Source organism: Scyliorhinus canicula, chromosome 8, assembly GCF_902713615.1.
Source record: "Scyliorhinus canicula chromosome 8, sScyCan1.1, whole genome shotgun sequence".
NCBI classification, from domain to species: Eukaryota; Metazoa; Chordata; class Chondrichthyes; order Carcharhiniformes; family Scyliorhinidae; genus Scyliorhinus; species Scyliorhinus canicula.
In genome coordinates, this window is record NC_052153.1 from 168,895,807 (window position 1) to 168,912,992 (window position 17,186).

General features: G+C 46.5%; 1 pseudogene; it reads right to left on the reverse strand.

The window, feature by feature from the left end:
* Positions 1-17,186, reverse strand: part of LOC119970686 — a 216,920-nt pseudogene that overhangs the window by 168,365 nt on the left and 31,369 nt on the right.

Below are 17,186 nucleotides of genomic sequence, written 5' to 3' on the forward strand. Positions count from 1 at the left end.
AGTATCCCATATGCCTACGTAACCACCTTATCTACCTGCCCTGCCATCTTCAGGGATCTGTGGATATGCACTCCAAGATCCCTCTGATCTTCAATACTTTGCAGATCGCTACTTTGGCAATGTAACCTTTCACCTTGTTAACTCTCCCCAAGTGCATTATCTCACATCTTTCCAGGTTGAATTCCATTTGCCAGTGGGCTGCCTACCTGGCCAGTCCATCAATACCCTCCTTGCAGTCTCCGGCTATCCCCCTCCCCATTTATCACCCTACCAAATTTTGTATAGTCCAACAAACCTCTTGATAATACCCTCTATATTTAATTCAAAATTATTACTGTACACCATAAATAGGAAGGGCCCTGCACTGAGCCCTGCAGAACCCCACTGGAAACAAACATCCAGTCACAGAAATATCCCTCTACCATCACCCTCTGATTCCTGCCTCTCAGCCGATTTCAGATCCAATGGGCCACTTTGCCGACAATTGAGAGAAGACTGACGGGGCAGCAATTGACCAGGCTGGATTTGCCCTATTTTTACTGATTTTGCAGAGATCAGTGATGGCTCGTTATGGTCCCAATGCTGAAACTAACTTTACCTCCAGATTTCTTTGATTAACAAATTGAATTTATTAAGTAATTGAATTTAGGTTCCCCCGGCTGTTAGTCCCCCAGCTGGGATTTGAACACATGCCCTCAGGGCGTCAGCCTATGCCTAATTACCACTCCACCACTATCCCCTCACAGCTCTTTGATTCTCTCCTTGTCCCATTACTACTCCACTTTGTCTTGCATCATCAACCCTTTTGTCATTTAATCTAAAAAGAAGTTCTTACGAAAGGTCATCGACCTCTCACATTAACTCCTGTTTCTCGTTCCATCATTGCTGTCAGGCATGCTGAGTATTTCCAGCATTTTCTGGTTTTGTTTCAGATTTACAACTTGAAGTGTTTCGCGTTTTGACGAGCTCCTAATTTTGGGTATTGCAGGTGAGGGCGCCACCTATTGGTCAATGGTTGTGAAGCGAAGAAAAACAAGAAAGGGAAGAAAAGTTCAAAGAATAACATCAAAGATTATGAGCTGTTATAATAATTATGGAAGAACACACACATTCTCACATTTTTACTAAAGGGGAGGGAATTAAGATCCAAAGATGTGCTGGTTAGGTGGGGTTACGAAGATAGGCCGGGGGTGTGGCCTAGGTAGGGTGCTCTTTTTAAGGGTCACTGCAGACTCGATGGGCCGAATGGCCTCCTTCTGCACTGTAGGATTCTATGGAAGAAATAATCGTTCGAGCTTTTGAAATGTTATTCAATTTTCTCATATCTTTTAATGAATATACAAGTTAGGAGCAGAAGAAAGCCTCTTGGGCCTGCTCCGTCGTTTAATAAGATCAGGGCTGCTCTGTTTTGTCTTGTATCTCCTGTGCCCACTTTGCAGGTTTGTCAATGTCTGGAAACCTATCTGTCTCCTTCTAACTTACCATATAATCATTTCCCCAAATGTAAATTGATCCACATCTTACAACAATTACTGCATACACTGTTCTCTTTGATCATACCGCATGTTATGGCTATGATTTATGAGTGAACTCATCAAAGAAAATTTAATGTTTTCTATTCTGGAGTGAACCTACAAATTAAAATCAGAAGTCAGTGCTGCATTAATAATCGTAAGAAAGAATACAGATAATAACAATTAGAAAAAAAAAAATCTTACCATTGTCTATCAGTCATTGAAATATCCCCAAATCCTTCACACAATTAATAATTTATTTTTCTACAGTGTAATGACAGTCATGTAGGCACAAGTGGAAATTATTCTCTGCCAACCCACAAGTAGTAACGAAGGTATAATTTCTTAATTTCTATTTTGGCTTTGGTACTGTTTGAAGAACAAAACAACAAAATCATTAGGTGAACTCCCCGTATTTCTTAAAATTCCCATTGTTATGTATCTGGGAATATATTCCTGTTGGTTCTGCATCATATGATGTGCAGTGAAGTCAGCAGAGTGTTTGTGTGGGCTTTGAGCAGATCACCATCTCTGATTGTATGAACAATATCATAAATGTGCAGGTTAGGTGGGGTTATGGGGATAAGGCGGGGGTGGGAGGGGCGTGCCTGGATAGTGTGCTCTTTCAGAGGGTCGGTACAGACTTGATGGGCCAAATGGCCTCCTTCTGTACTTTAGCGATTCTACGATTCTGTGAAATAAACCTCTCACCGTGTTTTACAAGAATCCAGATGTTGTCATCTCCATACCTATTCTCCTTGCAGCAAGAAACAAAATATAATAGCAGATACAACTGGCGACGAGGATTGAGGCAGGAAAAATAGGTGAAAAAAAGATTTTATCGACGGACAGGGGATGGCATCGGGAGCAAAGCAACGTTATTCGTACCCGATTTTCACACACACAGACGTTGGGTGGCGCGTTGGCGACAATGCAGAAGGTCTGAAATTTTTTGTAACTGCAACTGCAAGAAGACCAATAGTGAGGGAAGGTTTGCTTGCCTTGAATTGAGTGGGGTCTGGGCTGCAGGAACCACGAACATGACAAAGATACATGGGCTGTGAAGAACAGGGGGCGGAATTCTGTTCTGACCTCCGGGGGGTCGAAGAATCGCCCGGGGCCGGCGTCAATCCCGCCCCCGCCATGGCCCGAATTCTCTGCCACCCGGGAATCGGCGGGGGCGAGAATCGCACCGCGCCGGTCGGCGGGCCCCCCGCACCGGTGGATGGGCCCACCACGCCGATTCTCCGGCCCGCGATGGGCCGAAGTCCCACCGCTGACAGGTCTCTCCCTCCAGCGGGAATCAAAACACCTCTGGTGCCAGTGGCGCGGGCGGGCTCCGGGGTCCTGGGGGGGGGGGGGGGGGGGGGGCGCGGGCTGATCTGACCCTGGGGGGTGTCCCCACGGTGGCCTTGCCCGTGATCAGGGCCCACAGATCGGCGGGCGGGCCTGTGCCATGGCGGCACTCTTTTTCTTCCGCCTTCGCCATGGTCTTCATCATGGTGGAGGTGGAAGAGATCCCCTCCCCTGCGCATGCGCCGGTATGACGTCAGCGGCCGTTGACGCACCGGCGCATGTACGGACTTCCGCCAGTCGGCGAAGGCCTTTCGGCCCCAGCTGGCGGGGCGCCAAAGGCCGTTCGCGCCGGTCGGCGGAGTGGCAACCACTCCGGCGCTGGCCTAGGCCCTCAATGTGAGGGCTTGGCCCCTAAAGGTGTGAAGAATTCAGCACCTTTGGGGAGACCCGATGCCGGAGTGGTTGATGCCACTCCAATACGCCGGGACACCCTGTCCCGCGGGTAGGGGAGAATCCCGGCCCAGGTCAGTGACGAGTTCCGATTCTGTTTCTGAGCACTTTTCACTGCCAATAGCGAAAGATACTGAATGACAACTCAAGAAGTACCATCCACTGAAGGGAATGAGAACACTTCTCACGTCACAAGTAGCCAAATTCAAGAACACCAAATTCTACCAAAAAGGAATAGACATCCACCAGAGACTGTCTTATTGAATTGTAGATATGTATGGAAATAATACATAAGAAGATCTGTTGTACAGTATAAATGTTATTTATTGTCGTTGCCTAAATGAAGTAAACGGGGAAGGGTGTTAAGTATCTGGGAACACATACACATGCATGATGTGATGGGCAGTGATGTCAGTAGCGTGTTTGTGTGAGTTTATGGTAGATCACCATCTTTGATTATATGAGCACATCTCTAATAAACATTTTGTCGTGTTTTACAAGAATCTAGAGTATGGGCACCTCCATACCTTTCCTCTTGGCGGCAACAAAGAAATATAACACCCATCTGAATAGGTTGATGGGAACTCAGCTTAAGGCCTTGATGGAAATGTCAGCCAAGGTTAAGCTCTGTCAGTAATTATTTGGAAAATCTGGAAAGGACTGGAATCCACAGTGTATGTTTGCTATTTAAGTTAAGTCCGTCCCTGTAAACCAGGCTATCTGTGTTATTCTAGAATTGCCTCCACTTTCAGGAATGAACCTGCACATTAGGGTCAAGGGGGCACAGTGGTTAGCATTGCTGCCTCAAAGCACCAGAGACCCGGTTTCAATTAAGGCTTGGGGTGACTGTCGGTGTGGTGTTTGCACTTTCTCCCCATGTCTGCATAGGTTTCCTCTGGGTGCTCAGATTTCCTCCCACAGTCCAAAGATGTGTATGTTAGATGGATTGGCCATGCTAAATTGCCCCTTGGTGTCTATGGGTGTGCAGGTTAGGTGGGGTTATGGAGATAGGGTGGGAAAAGGACCTAGGTAGGGTGCTCTTTTGGAGGTCATGCAGGCTTAATGGGCTGAATGGCCTCCTTTTGCGTCGTAGAATTCTATGTTTCTATGGTTCAACTGCAGGTGTGGAATGAGAGTGAACTAAGTGTTGGAATTTACACTGTTACACTACACTGCATTAAAAAATGGAAATGTACATCATTTAAAATTGTTCTCTAGACATTTTCTCACTTTAAAACTGTGGCATGCTATGCTAAAAGATGTCATGTTAAAGTAAGAGTCCTGCAATTTACTAAATTTGTTCCAGATATTATTCTTTCCCTCCCAATGCATTTTCTACCACACTCCTCCCTCTCAAGCTCCTTCTTTCCAGTAGTTAAATGTGGTTATATTTTTGGGCTGATCTTAGCACTTTTAAGCCAGGAAGTTGGGTAAATTGAAAGATGCATTCGTATGGGCAGCTGTATAGAACAGTAAGGATGTGCCAGCACCAGAGAGAGTGCAGAATAAAAGTAACCAAACTGATATTTAGCACCTGAGTTTTGAGAAGGGAATGAAATACCAGCGATTCTTTACTCTGAAGGTGAGCAAGTTCACAGGAGATATATTCAAGTGTTCACAATTCTTGAGGGAACAGCTCCTTTGAACTGAATCATGACCTTGAATTCTCCCTTTGCCTGAAGCATTTAGGAGAGGCTGTGGATCTTGGCTTTCTGTTTCTCCTTTAAAATGTCACTTCTTGCAAGGATCCTGATCAATTTCAGTCGAGCTTTGAAAGACCTCACAGCCCTTGGCCTCTGATGCTGTTCCAATGGACCTCTGCTCAAACACTTGACAACTTCAGATCATAACCACCGCTCGCAATGCCTCCAGGCAGACAGCAGGTGCGGGTCATGCTTTGGCGATAACCATTGGCGTCACCTTTGGCTTCATCTTGGGCAGCAGGATTGCACAGTAGTCCTTCACAGTGCCAGTGACCCAGGTTCAATTCCAGCCTCCGGTTACCATCTATGTGGAGTTTGCACTTTCTCCCCGTGTCTTTTGGGTTTGATCTGGGTGCTCCAGTTTCCTCCCACAGTCCAAAAGATTAGCAAATTAGGTGGATAGGTCATGCTAAATTTCCCCTTAATTTCTTAAGGGTTTACTGGGTTACAGAGATAGGTTGGGGTTGTGGGCCTACGTAGGGTGCTATTTCCAAGGGTCATAGAACATAGAACATTACAGCGCAGTACAGGCCCTTCGGCCCTCAATGTTGCGCCGACCTGTGAAACCACTCTAAAGCCCATCTACACTATTCCCTTATCGTCCATATGTCTATCCAATCACCATTTGAATGCCCTTAGTGTTGGCGAGTCCACTACTGTTGCAGGCAGGGCATTCCACGCCCTTACTACTCTCTGAGTAAAGAACCTACCTCTGATATCTGTCCTATATCTATCTCCCCTCAATTTAAAGCTATGTCCCCTCATGCTAGACATCACCATCCGAGGAAAAAGGCTCTCACTGTCCACCCTATCTAATCCTCTGATCATCCTGTATGCCTCAATTAAGTCACCTCTTAACCTTCTCTCTAATGAAAACAGCCTCAAGTCCCTCAGCCTTCCCTCATAAGATCTTCCCTCCATACCAGGCAACATTCTGGTAAATCTCCTCTGCACCCTTTCCAATGCTTCCACATCCTTCCTATAATTATATCCTTCCTATAATGCGGCGACCAGAATTGCACGCAATACTCCAAATGCGGCCGCACCAGATTTTTGTACTGCTGCAACATGACCTCATGGCTCCGAAACTCAATCCCTCTACCAATAAAAGCTAACACACCGTACGCCTTCTTCACAACCCTCTCAACCTGGGTGGCAACTTTCAGGGATCTATGGACATGGACACCGAGATCTCTCTGCTCATTCACACGACCAAGAATCCTCCCATTAGCCCAGTACTAGGTCTTCCTGTTATTCCTTCCAAAATGAATCACCTCACACTTTTCTGCATTGAACTCCAGACCAGCGCTGCAGCTTATCTATGTCCCTCTGTAACTTGTAACATCCTTCCGCACTGTCCACAACTCCACCGACTTTAGTGTCATCTGCAAATTTACTCACCCATGCTTCTACGCCCTCCTCCAGGTCATTTATAAAAATGAAAAACAGCAGTGGCCCCAAAACAGATCCTTGTGGTACACCACTGGACTCCAGTCTGAACATTTCCCATCAACCTCCACCCTTTGTCTTCTTCCAGCTAGCCAATTTCTGATCCAAACTGCTAAATCACCCTGAATCCCATGCCTCCGTATTTTCTGCAATAGCCTGCCATGGGGAACCTTATCAAACGCTTTACTGAAATCCATATACACCACATCAACTGCTTTACCCTCATCCACCTGTTTGGTCACCTTCTCAAAGAACTTAATAAGGTTTGTGAGGCATGACCTACCCTTCACAAAACCGTGTTGACTATCTCTAATCAAATTATTCCTTTCCAGATGATTATACATCCTATCTCTTATAAACCTTTCCAAGACTTTGCCCACAACAGAAGTAAGGCTCACTGGTCTATAGTTACCGGGGTTGTCTCTACTCCCCTTCTTGAACAAGGGGACAATATTTGCTATCCTCCAGTCCTCTGGCACTATTCCTGTAGACAATGACTTAAAGATCAAAGCCAGAGGCTCAGCAATCTCCTCCCTAGTTTCCCAGAGAATCCTCGGATAAATCCCATCCGGCCCAGGGGACTTATCTATTTTCACAATTTCCAGAATTGCTAACACCTCCTCCTTATGAACCTCAAGCCCTTCTAGTCTAGTAGCCTGAATCTCAGTATTCTCCTCGACAACTTCACAGTTGCTGGGTCAGTGCAGACCCGATGGGCCGAACGGCCTCCTTCTGCACCGTAGAGATTCTATGATCTTTTGTGTCTCTATCATCTCACTACTGTTTATCTTGCACCAATTATTCCTTTTGTAATTTAATCACAAGCACCCTCCACCCTATCACAGACCTTCGCTGTTACTCTTTCCTCCCCTCCCAGCTTTCCCTGTCGCTGTAATTTGTGCTAACAGTTCAATCTCCAATTTCTTTCAGTCTTGATGAACGGTTAACAACCTGAAATATCAATTCTGTTCTTCTCTTCACAGTTGCTGCCTGCCTGGCTGGCTGCGCATTTACAGTCTTTTCTTTTCATGCATCTTTGAATTATAGGCCGGGAATGCAGTAAAAAATAAATTACTTACCAAGAACAAAAGTGGCCATGTAACTTGAAATATCTCCAATGCCAACAAAAAAGTATAATATGCAGAACATTTCCCAACTCTGCGAGGCCAGCTGAATTAAATTTAAGATTATCTGTAGTGCTCTACCTCCAAAGAGAACGACCTTTCTTCCATACCTTTAAACAAAAAGCATATATTAATTTCAAAGACTAAATTGTTATGCATCAACTTTTCATTCATACCTTTAAATACCAAGCAGGAGTTAGCCATTCAGCCCCGATCCAATTGTGTTTCGAATTTCACATTCCCATCTAACCCCGGATTCCCTTGCCTGGCAAGAATCTATCAACCCCCACGTTAGAAATATTCAGTGACCCCCCCCCCCCCACCCCCAACCTCCACCGCCTTCTGAGGCAGAGAGCTCCAAAGTCGCACAACCCTCTGAAAGAAGACAATTCTCCTCATGTCTGTCCTAAAAGTGCAACCCACAATTTTAACACAGTTCCCCTTAGTTATGGACTTACCCACAAGAGAAAACATCCTTTCCACCGTCCACTTTGTCGAGACTGTTCAGGATATACATACTTTGGTCAAATCACTCCTCACTCTTCTAAATTCCAGTGGTAGCAAGCCCAGTTTGTTCAACATTGCCGCATGAGACAACCCACTCATTCCAGGTATCAATCTAGTAAATCTGCTCTGAACCGCCTCCAACACATTTACATCCTTCCTTAAATAAGGAGACCAAAACTGCACACAGTATTTGAGATGTGGCCTCACCAAAGCCCTGTATAAGTGAAGCATTACATCCTTAATTTTATGTTCAATTTCTCTCCTATTAGAGGTTAAAATTCCATTGGCCTTCTTGATTACCCTGCTGTACCTTCATGCTAACATTTTGTGATTCATGCACGAGAACACTGGTTTAGCACACTGGGCTAAATCGCTGGCTTTTAAAGCAGACCAAGGCAGGCCAGCAGCACAATTCAATTCCCGTACCAGCCTCCCCGAACAGGTGCCGGAATGTGGTGACTAGGGGCTTTTCACAGTAACTTCTTTGAAGCCTACTCGTGACAATAAGCGATTTTCATTTTCAACACCTCGATCGTTCTGCACCTCAAAATGCTGCATGATTGTCAAGCAATGACATGTTATGCTTGAAGTACTTTAGACTGTTTAGGTTATTGTGATGCGCGTTAGAGGGTCACTAAGAAAAGATCCTACTTTAGGTATCCTGGTCTTGAGAAATATAAGGTGTAAACCGATAATTACATTTGCAAAAGGAAGGGTGCAAAGAGATCAGGCTGCTACTAAGAAAAAATCCTGGATTGGAATTGAAAATTTATATCAAACGGTATTTTAATTCATTATATCGTTCCGCAAAGCTATGTTGTCAACTACACAAAGTCCATCTGGTTTTCTTTCAGAGTAGTCACAGAAAGATAGAAAATAGGAGCAGGAGGAAGCCATTCAGCCCATGAAGCCATTCATTATGATCATGGCTGATCATCCAACTCAGTAACCTGTTGCCCCTTTCCCCCCACACCCTTTGATCCCTTTCACCACAAGAGCTATATCTAACTCCTTCTTGACAACAGAACAATGTTTTGGCCTCAACTGCTTCCTGTGGTAGTAAATTCCACAGGCTCACCACTCTCTGGGTGAAGAATCTTTCCTCATCTCAGTCCTAAATGGTCGACCCCATATCCTCAGACTGTGACCCCTGGTTCTGGACTCCCCCACTATCAGGAACATCCTTCTTTCATCCCCCCTGTCTAGTCCTGTTAGACTGTTATAGGTTTCTATGAAGCCCCCCCCTCTTTCTTCTGAAATCCAGCTAATATAATCCTCACTGACTCAATCTCTCCTCAGATGTCAGTCCCGCCATCCCATGATGCAGAGCAGACAGGGAGATGTTGCTGAACACAGCGGGTCTGGTGGCCTGAAGTGCATATGTTTTAATGCAAGAAGTATTACGGGTAAGGCAGATGAATTTAGAGCTTGGATTAGTACTTGGAACTATGATGTTGTTGCCGTTACAGAGACCTGGTTGAGAGAAGGACAGGATTGGCAGCTAAACGATCCAGGATTTAGATGTTTCAGGCGGGATAGAGGGGGATGTAAAAAGGGTGGCGGAGGTGCACTACTGGTTAGGGAGAATATCACAGCTGTACTACGGGAGGACACCTCAAAGGGCAGTGAGGCTATATAGGTAGAGATCAGGAATAAGAAGGGTGCAGTCACAATGTTGGGGGTTTACTACAGGCCTCCTAACAGCCAGCGGGAGATAGAGGAGCAGATAGGTAGACAGATTTTGGAAAAGAGTAAAAACAACAGGGTTGTTGTGATGGGAGACTTCAACTTCCCTAATATTGACTGGGACTCACTTAGTGCTAGGGGCTTAGAAGGGGCAGAGTTTGTAAGGAGCATCCAGGAGGGCTTCTTAAAACAATATGTAGGTGGTCCAATTAGGGAAGGGGCTGTACTTGACCTGGTATTGGGGAATGAGCCCAGCCAGGTGGTAGAAGCTTCAGTAGGGGAGCATTTCGGGAACAGTGACCACAATTCAGTAAGTTTTAAAGTTCTGGTGGACAAGGATAAGAGTGGTCCTCGGGTGAATGTGCTAAATTGGGGGAAGGCTAATTATAACAATATTAGGTGGGAACTGAAGAACCTAGATTGGGGGCAGATGTTTGAGGGTAAATCAACATCTGACATGTGGGAGGCTTTCAAGTGTCAGTTGAAAGGAATTCAGGACCGGCATGTTCCTGTGAGGAAAAAGGATAAATACGGCAAATTTCGGCAACATTGGATAACGAGAGATATTGTCGGCCTCGTCAAAAAGAAAAAGGAGGCATTTGTCAGGGCTGGAAGGCTGGGAACAGACGAAGCCTGTGTGGAATATAAGGAAAGTAGGAAGGAACTTAAGCAAGGAGTCAGTAGGGCTAGAAGGGGTCACGAAAAGTCATTGGCAAATAGGGTTAAGGAAAATCCCAAGGCTTTTTACACATACATAAAAAGCAAGAGGGTAGCCAGGGAAAGGGTGGGCCCACTGAAGGACAGGCGAGGGAATCTATGTATGGAGCCAGAGGAAATGGACGGGGTACTAAATGAATACTTTGCATCAGTATTCACCAAAGAGAAGGAATTGGTGGATGTTGAGTTTGGAGAAGGGTGTGTAGATAGCCTGGGTCACATTGAGATCCAAAAAGACGAGGTGTTGGGCGTCTTGAAAAATATTATGGTAGGTAAGTCCCCAGGGCCTGATGGGGTCTCCCCCAGAATACTGAAGGAAGCAAGAGAGGAAATTGCTGAGGCCTTGACAGAAATCTTTGGATCCTCACTGTCTTCAGGTGATGTCCCGGAGGACTGGAGAATAGCCAATGTTGTTCCTTTGTTTAAGAAGGGTAGCAAGGATAATCCAGGGAACTACAGGCCGGTGAGCCTTACGTCAGTGGTCAGTAAATTACTGGAGAGAATTCTTTGAGACAGGATCTACTCCCATTTGGAAGCAAATGGACGTATTAGTGAGAGACAGCATGGTTTTATGAAGGGGAGGTCGTGTCTCACTAATTTGATAGAGTTTTCGAAGAGGTCACAAAGATGATTGATGCAGGTAGGGCAGTGGATGTTGTCTATATGGGCTTCAGTAAGGCCTTTGACAAAGTCCCTTATGGTAGACTGGTACAAAAGGTGAAGTCACACTGGATCAAGGTGGATACAGAACTGGCTAGGTCATAGACGGCAGAGAGTAGCAATGGTAGGGTGCTTTTCTAATTGGAGGGCTGTGACTAGTGGTGTTCCGCAGGGTTCAGTGCTGGGAGCTTTGGTGTTCGTAGTATATATAAATGATTTGTAGGAAAATGTAACTGGTCTGATTAGTAAGTTTGCAGACGACACAAAGGTTGGTAGAATTGCGGATAGCGATGAGGACTGTCAGAGGATACAGCAGGATTTAGATCATTTGGAGACTTGGGCGGAGAGATGGGAGATGGAGTTTAATCCGGACAAATGTGAGGTAATTCATTTTGAAAGTTCTAATGCAGGTAGGGAATATACAGTGAATGGTAGAACCCTCAAGAGTATTGATAGTCAGAGAGATCTTGGTGTACAGGTCCACAGGTCACTGAAAGGGGCAACACAGGTGGAGAAGATAGTCAAGAAGGCTGTATAGAACCTTAGTTAGGCCACACTTGAAGTATAGTGTTCAATTCTGGTCGCCACACTACCAGAAGGATGTGGAAGCTTTAGAGAGGGTGCAGAAGAGATTTACCAGGATGTTGCCTGGTATGGAGGGCATTAGCTATGAGGAGCGGTTGAATAAACTCGGTTTGTTCTCCCTGGAACGATGGAGGTTGAGGGGCGACCTGGTGGAGGTCTACAAAATTATGAGGGGCATAGACAGAGTGGATAGTCAGAGGCTTTTCCCCAGGGTAGAGGGGTTAATTACTAAGGGGCATAGGTTTAAGGTGCGAGGGGTATAGAGTAGATGTACGAGGCAAGTTTTTTACACAGAGGGTAGTGGGTGCCTGGAACTCGCTGCCGGAGGAGGTGGCGGAAGCAGGTATGATAGTGACATTTAAGAGGCATCTTGACAAGTACATGAATAGGATGGGAATAGAGGGATAGAAGATTGTAGTTTAGTGTGGCAGCATGGTCGGCACGGGCTTGGAGGGCCGAAGGGCCTGTTCCTGTGTGGTACTGTTCTTTGTTCTTTGTTCTATGAATCAGTCTGGCAAACCTTCGCTGCACTTTGTCCATAGCAAGAATGCCCTTCCTCAGATAAGGAGACCAGAACTGCACACAATTTTCCACCAACTGCACCAAGACATCCTTGCTCCTCTACTCGAACCCTCTCCCTATGATGGCCAACATACCAGTTGCCTTCTTCACTGCCTGTTGCACCTTCTACAAGCTGAAGGGCTGCCAGAAGGACCTGGAGACAGCACGGTGTGGTGGGACCTGGCTCCACGAGGGAGTGAGTATTTCTTTCCTCCATGACTTACATCGTGGGCCGAAGGGCCTGTTCTGTGCTGTATTTCTCTATGTTCTATGTTCTCGTCGGCGACGCAGGCCATATGTCGGAGCTTCAATGATGTTCAAAGGCAACTCAAGTCAGTTGAAGTGAAGTTTGCTCGGTTTTATCCTGCGACTGACCACTGCTTTAGCCTTTGTTCAATCCATGACGGGCAACGATATAAGCTGATGGTTTGCTGCTCGGACTACCTCAAGCTCTTATCCAGAACCTTTGTCTATCATGGTGCTCTTGTCTGATTTTATGATCTTTTATTCTGTTAAAGAAATTTGTTATTATACTTGCACTGTTTGATTGTCTTCTGCTTCTTCTGAAAAGTTTCAGGGACTCATATTAGTATTATTAGTAAAAATAATCTTTATTATTGCCACAAGTAGGCTGACATTAACACTGCAATGAAGTTACTGTTTAAAATCCCCTAGTCGCCACATTTCGTCGCCTGTTTGGGTACACAGAGGGAGAATTCAGAATGTCCAATTCACCTAACAAGCATGTGGGAGATTGATTGATTGTCTTATCTTGTCTGAATCATGGTAGATATGCTGGGTGCTTATTATCCATTATTTTTCTTCTATTATCTAAGTTTTATTCATGGCTGAACTGAGTGGTGCCATTGCCGAGGGCTGAGTGGTAGTGGGTACAGGTCTCCTTGGGTGCGTCTAAAATAATTTGGATTTGATTTGTTGTCAGGTGTACCGAGGTACAGTGAAAAGTATTGTTCTGTGTACAGTGCAGACAGATTGTTGCATACATGAAAAAGCATAGGACCTACATAAATACACAGTGTAAATACATAGACATTGGGTGAAACATACAGAGTGCAGTGCTACTCAGTAAAGAAGATGCATGGAGAGATCTGTTCAATCCATAAGAGGATCATTCAGGAGTCTGGTTACAGTTGGGAAGAAGTTATTTTTGAATCTGCTGGTGCGTGTTCTCAGACTTTTGTATCTCTTGCCCGATGGAAGAGGTTTAAAGTGAGAATAACCCGGGTGGGAGGGGTCTTTGATTATGCTGCCAAGAAGGGGCATTCGATTCCCATTCCCTTCTTCGCCATTTTTCTCATCATTCTGGGGAAGTTATCCAGATGGTTATGACAGTATGGCCGTGAGGTTAATCTTTTTTTTAAATTTAGAGTACCCAATTCATTTTTTTCCAATTAAGGGGCAATTTAGCATGGCCAATCCACCTAGCCTGCACATGTTTGGGTTATAAGAACATAAGAACTAGGAGCAGGAGTAGGCCATCTGGCCCCTCGAGCCATGATTCAATGAGATCATGGATGATCTTTTGTGGACTCAGCTCCACTTTCCGGCCTGAACACCATAACCCTTAATCCCTTTATTCTTCAAAACCTTAAAAACATTTAATGAAGGAGCCTCAACTGCTTCACTGGGCAACGAATTCCATAGATTCACAACCCTTTAGGTGAAGACGTTCCTCCTAAACTCAGTCCTAAATCTACTTCCCCTTATTTTGAGGCTATGCCCCCTAGTTCTGCTTTCACCTGCCAGTGGAAACAACCTGCCCGCATCTATCCTATCTATTCTCTTCATAATTTTATGTTTCTTAAGATCCCCCCTCATCCTTCTAAATTCCAACGGGTACAGTCCCAGTCTACTCAACCTCTCCTCGTAATCCAACCCCTTCAGCTCTGGGATTAACCTATTGAATCTCCTCTGCACACCCTCCAGTGCCAGTACGTCCTTTCTCAAGCAAGGAGACCAAAACTGAACACAATACTCCAGGTATGGCCTCACTAACACCTTATACAATTGCAACATAACCTCCCTAGTCTTAAACTCCATCCCTCTAGCAAAGAAGGACAAAATTCCATTTGCCTTCTTAATCACCTGTTGCACCTGTAAACCAACTTTCTGTGACTCATGCACTAGCACACCCAGGTCTCTCTGCACAGCAGCATGCTTTAATATTTTATCATTTAAATAATAATCCCGTTTGCTGTTATTCCTACCAAAATGGATAACCTCACATTTGTCAACATTGTATTCCATCTGCCAGACCCTAGCCCATTCACTTAACCTATCCAAATCCCTCTGCAGACTTCCAGTCTCCTCTGCACTTTTCGCTTTACCACTCATCTTAGTGTCATCTGCAAAACTTGGACACATTGCCCTTGGTCCCCAACTCCAAATTATGGGGTTATGGGGGCGAAACCCATGCAAACAGGGGGAGAATGTACAAACTCCACACGGACAGTGACCCAGAGCCGGGATCGAACCTGGGACATTGGTGTCGTGAGGCAGCAGTGCTACCACTGCGCCACTGTGCTGCCAGGCCATGAGGTTAATCCTGAATGTTCCCCTTCGATCCATTTTGGTTGTGATGTTACTTTACGGTTATTATGGGAAGGTTTCTTTATAGCTGACTAACCTACTCTGGTGCAGACAGGTCCTATCCATGAAAGAAACGGTTTGGGGATATTTGATGCCTCAGGGAGAAGTGAGTTAGATGAGGGGGTAATGGTATACACCTGGTTGTGGCGTGAAAATCTGACCTATTCGTCTCTGTGACTTAATGATGACAGGTAATCTCAAAGGCTGCTGAAGGAATACATGGGGCACCCATCACCCTACCAAAAGAAAAAATATTCTCTTCTTTCTCAAGCCAAGAGGTCAGCATAGCCTTATGACAGGAAACTAATTTGGATGATAGGGAACACTTAAAAGAAATACGAGAGTGAGTGAGGCAGGTTTTCTTTGCATCTTTTTCATCAAGCCGCGTGGGGGAGGCAATTCTTATCAATAAGAATGCCCCAGTTAAAGTTGAAACTTGCACCAAGGATAAAGGCGGTAGAAGAGTGGTGCATGGGACATTGTTTCTTTGATGAATGTTTACGTCCTCCCGAATTATTCCTCGGAGTTCATCACCAGGGTTTTCTTGAACTTTGCTGAGGTGACCTCAGCTAACTCAATTGTGGCAGGTCAATTTAACTGCCAACTGAACCCCGATAGATGAGATCCCGGTTACCAGGTTACCCCCCCCCACCCCACGCTGCAGGCTAAGGCATTAGCCTCGTCCTGTGAAGTGGTTGGGTTTGTGGATATTTGAGGGCACATTACACCCTAGGAGTTACCACTTAACATTTCTTTCAGGATGATCTTGCGCTTGAATTTCTCATGCTCCATTGGTAGCATTTTAATCTCAGTCATGCATCCGTTTTCATGGAATCTTTGCTTAAAGGCTCCTCCCTCCACCCTCCTGATTAATAATCAGGAGATTCAGTGTTTCTCTGATTACAGATATATCAATTACTACATACTTCAAAAAAGAGTTTGAGTGCGTTCTCTATTAATTTGACACCAGGGGCGGGATTATCCCCTACCCGGCGTGACGGGGGGTCCTGGCGTAGGGGAGTGGCGCCAACCACTCTGGGGTCGGGCCTCCCCAAAGGTGGGGAATTCTCCGCACCTTTGGGGGCTAGCCCCGCGCCGGAGCGGTTGGCACCAGAAGACTGGCGCAAAAAACCGCCGCCAGCGGCCTTTCAGGCCCACCGCCCGGCAGTGGGGCTGGCCGAAAGGCTTTCGCCGGTCGGCGCATGCACCGGCGGTGACGTCAGTGGCCAGCTGCCGCTGACGTCACCACCGGCGCATGCGCAATGTGGGTTTCTCTTCCGCTTCCGCCATGGCGGAGGCCGTGGCAGCGGCGGAAGAGAAAGAGTGCAGCCAGGGCACTGGCCCGGAGTCTGAGCGGGGGGCCCCGATCGAGGGCCTGGCCACCGTGGGGGCACCCCCCCGGGGTCCGATCGCCCGGCGCCCCCCCCAGGACCCCGGGGGCCCGGTCGTGGCGCCGATCCTGCCGCCACCAGAGGTGGTTCAAACCTCGGCGGTGGGAGAGGCCTCCCAGTGGCGGGACTTCGGCCCATCCGGGCCGGAGAATCGCCGCAGGGGCCTCGCCGATCGGAGTGGCGTGATTCCCGCCCCCGCCAGATCCCGGGTGGTGGAGAATCTCTGCCACGGCGGGGGCAGGATTTTCGGCGGCCTCAGGCGATTCTCCGACCCTGCTGGGGGTCGGAGAATTTTGCCCCAGATATCTCCCCCTCCATTTTACTTATGCTAGGTAGTTGATTATTTGACTTATGCTAGGTGGTTGATTATTTAGCGTAGGATGCTGGCAAGCCAGCTGTGGCTAGAAGGTTGCTTGGCAAAGGTGATGTAGAGTTATAAGGGCAGCACAGTGATGTGACCATCAATTCACTGGAGACACGATTGGAAGTAAACTGTGGTTTTAATAGTCTTACAACTGAGCTTGCCTGCGACCAGAAGAACTGAGAGCAGGCTCACGGCTGCAGCACTTTATACTTCTGGTAGTGGGAGGGACCATGGGTGGAGCCATGCGCGGAGCCATGGGTGGAGCCCTGTACAAGCTCCTCATCTCCCCCTATGGGCAGGACCGTGCAACGGCTCACATAGAGAGCCCACAAGGACATAATACAATGCAATGCAATACAGTGTGAATTACAATACAGTATGAATTCACCACACACAGTAGCACAGTTGCTTCACAGCTCCGGGTTCCAGGTTCAATTCCCGGCTTGGGTCACTGTCTGTGCGGACTCTGCACATTCTCCCAGTGTCTGTGTGGGTTTCCTCCGGGTGCTCTGGTTTCCTCCCACAGTCCAAAGATGTGCAGGTTAGGTGGATTGGCCATGCTAAACTAC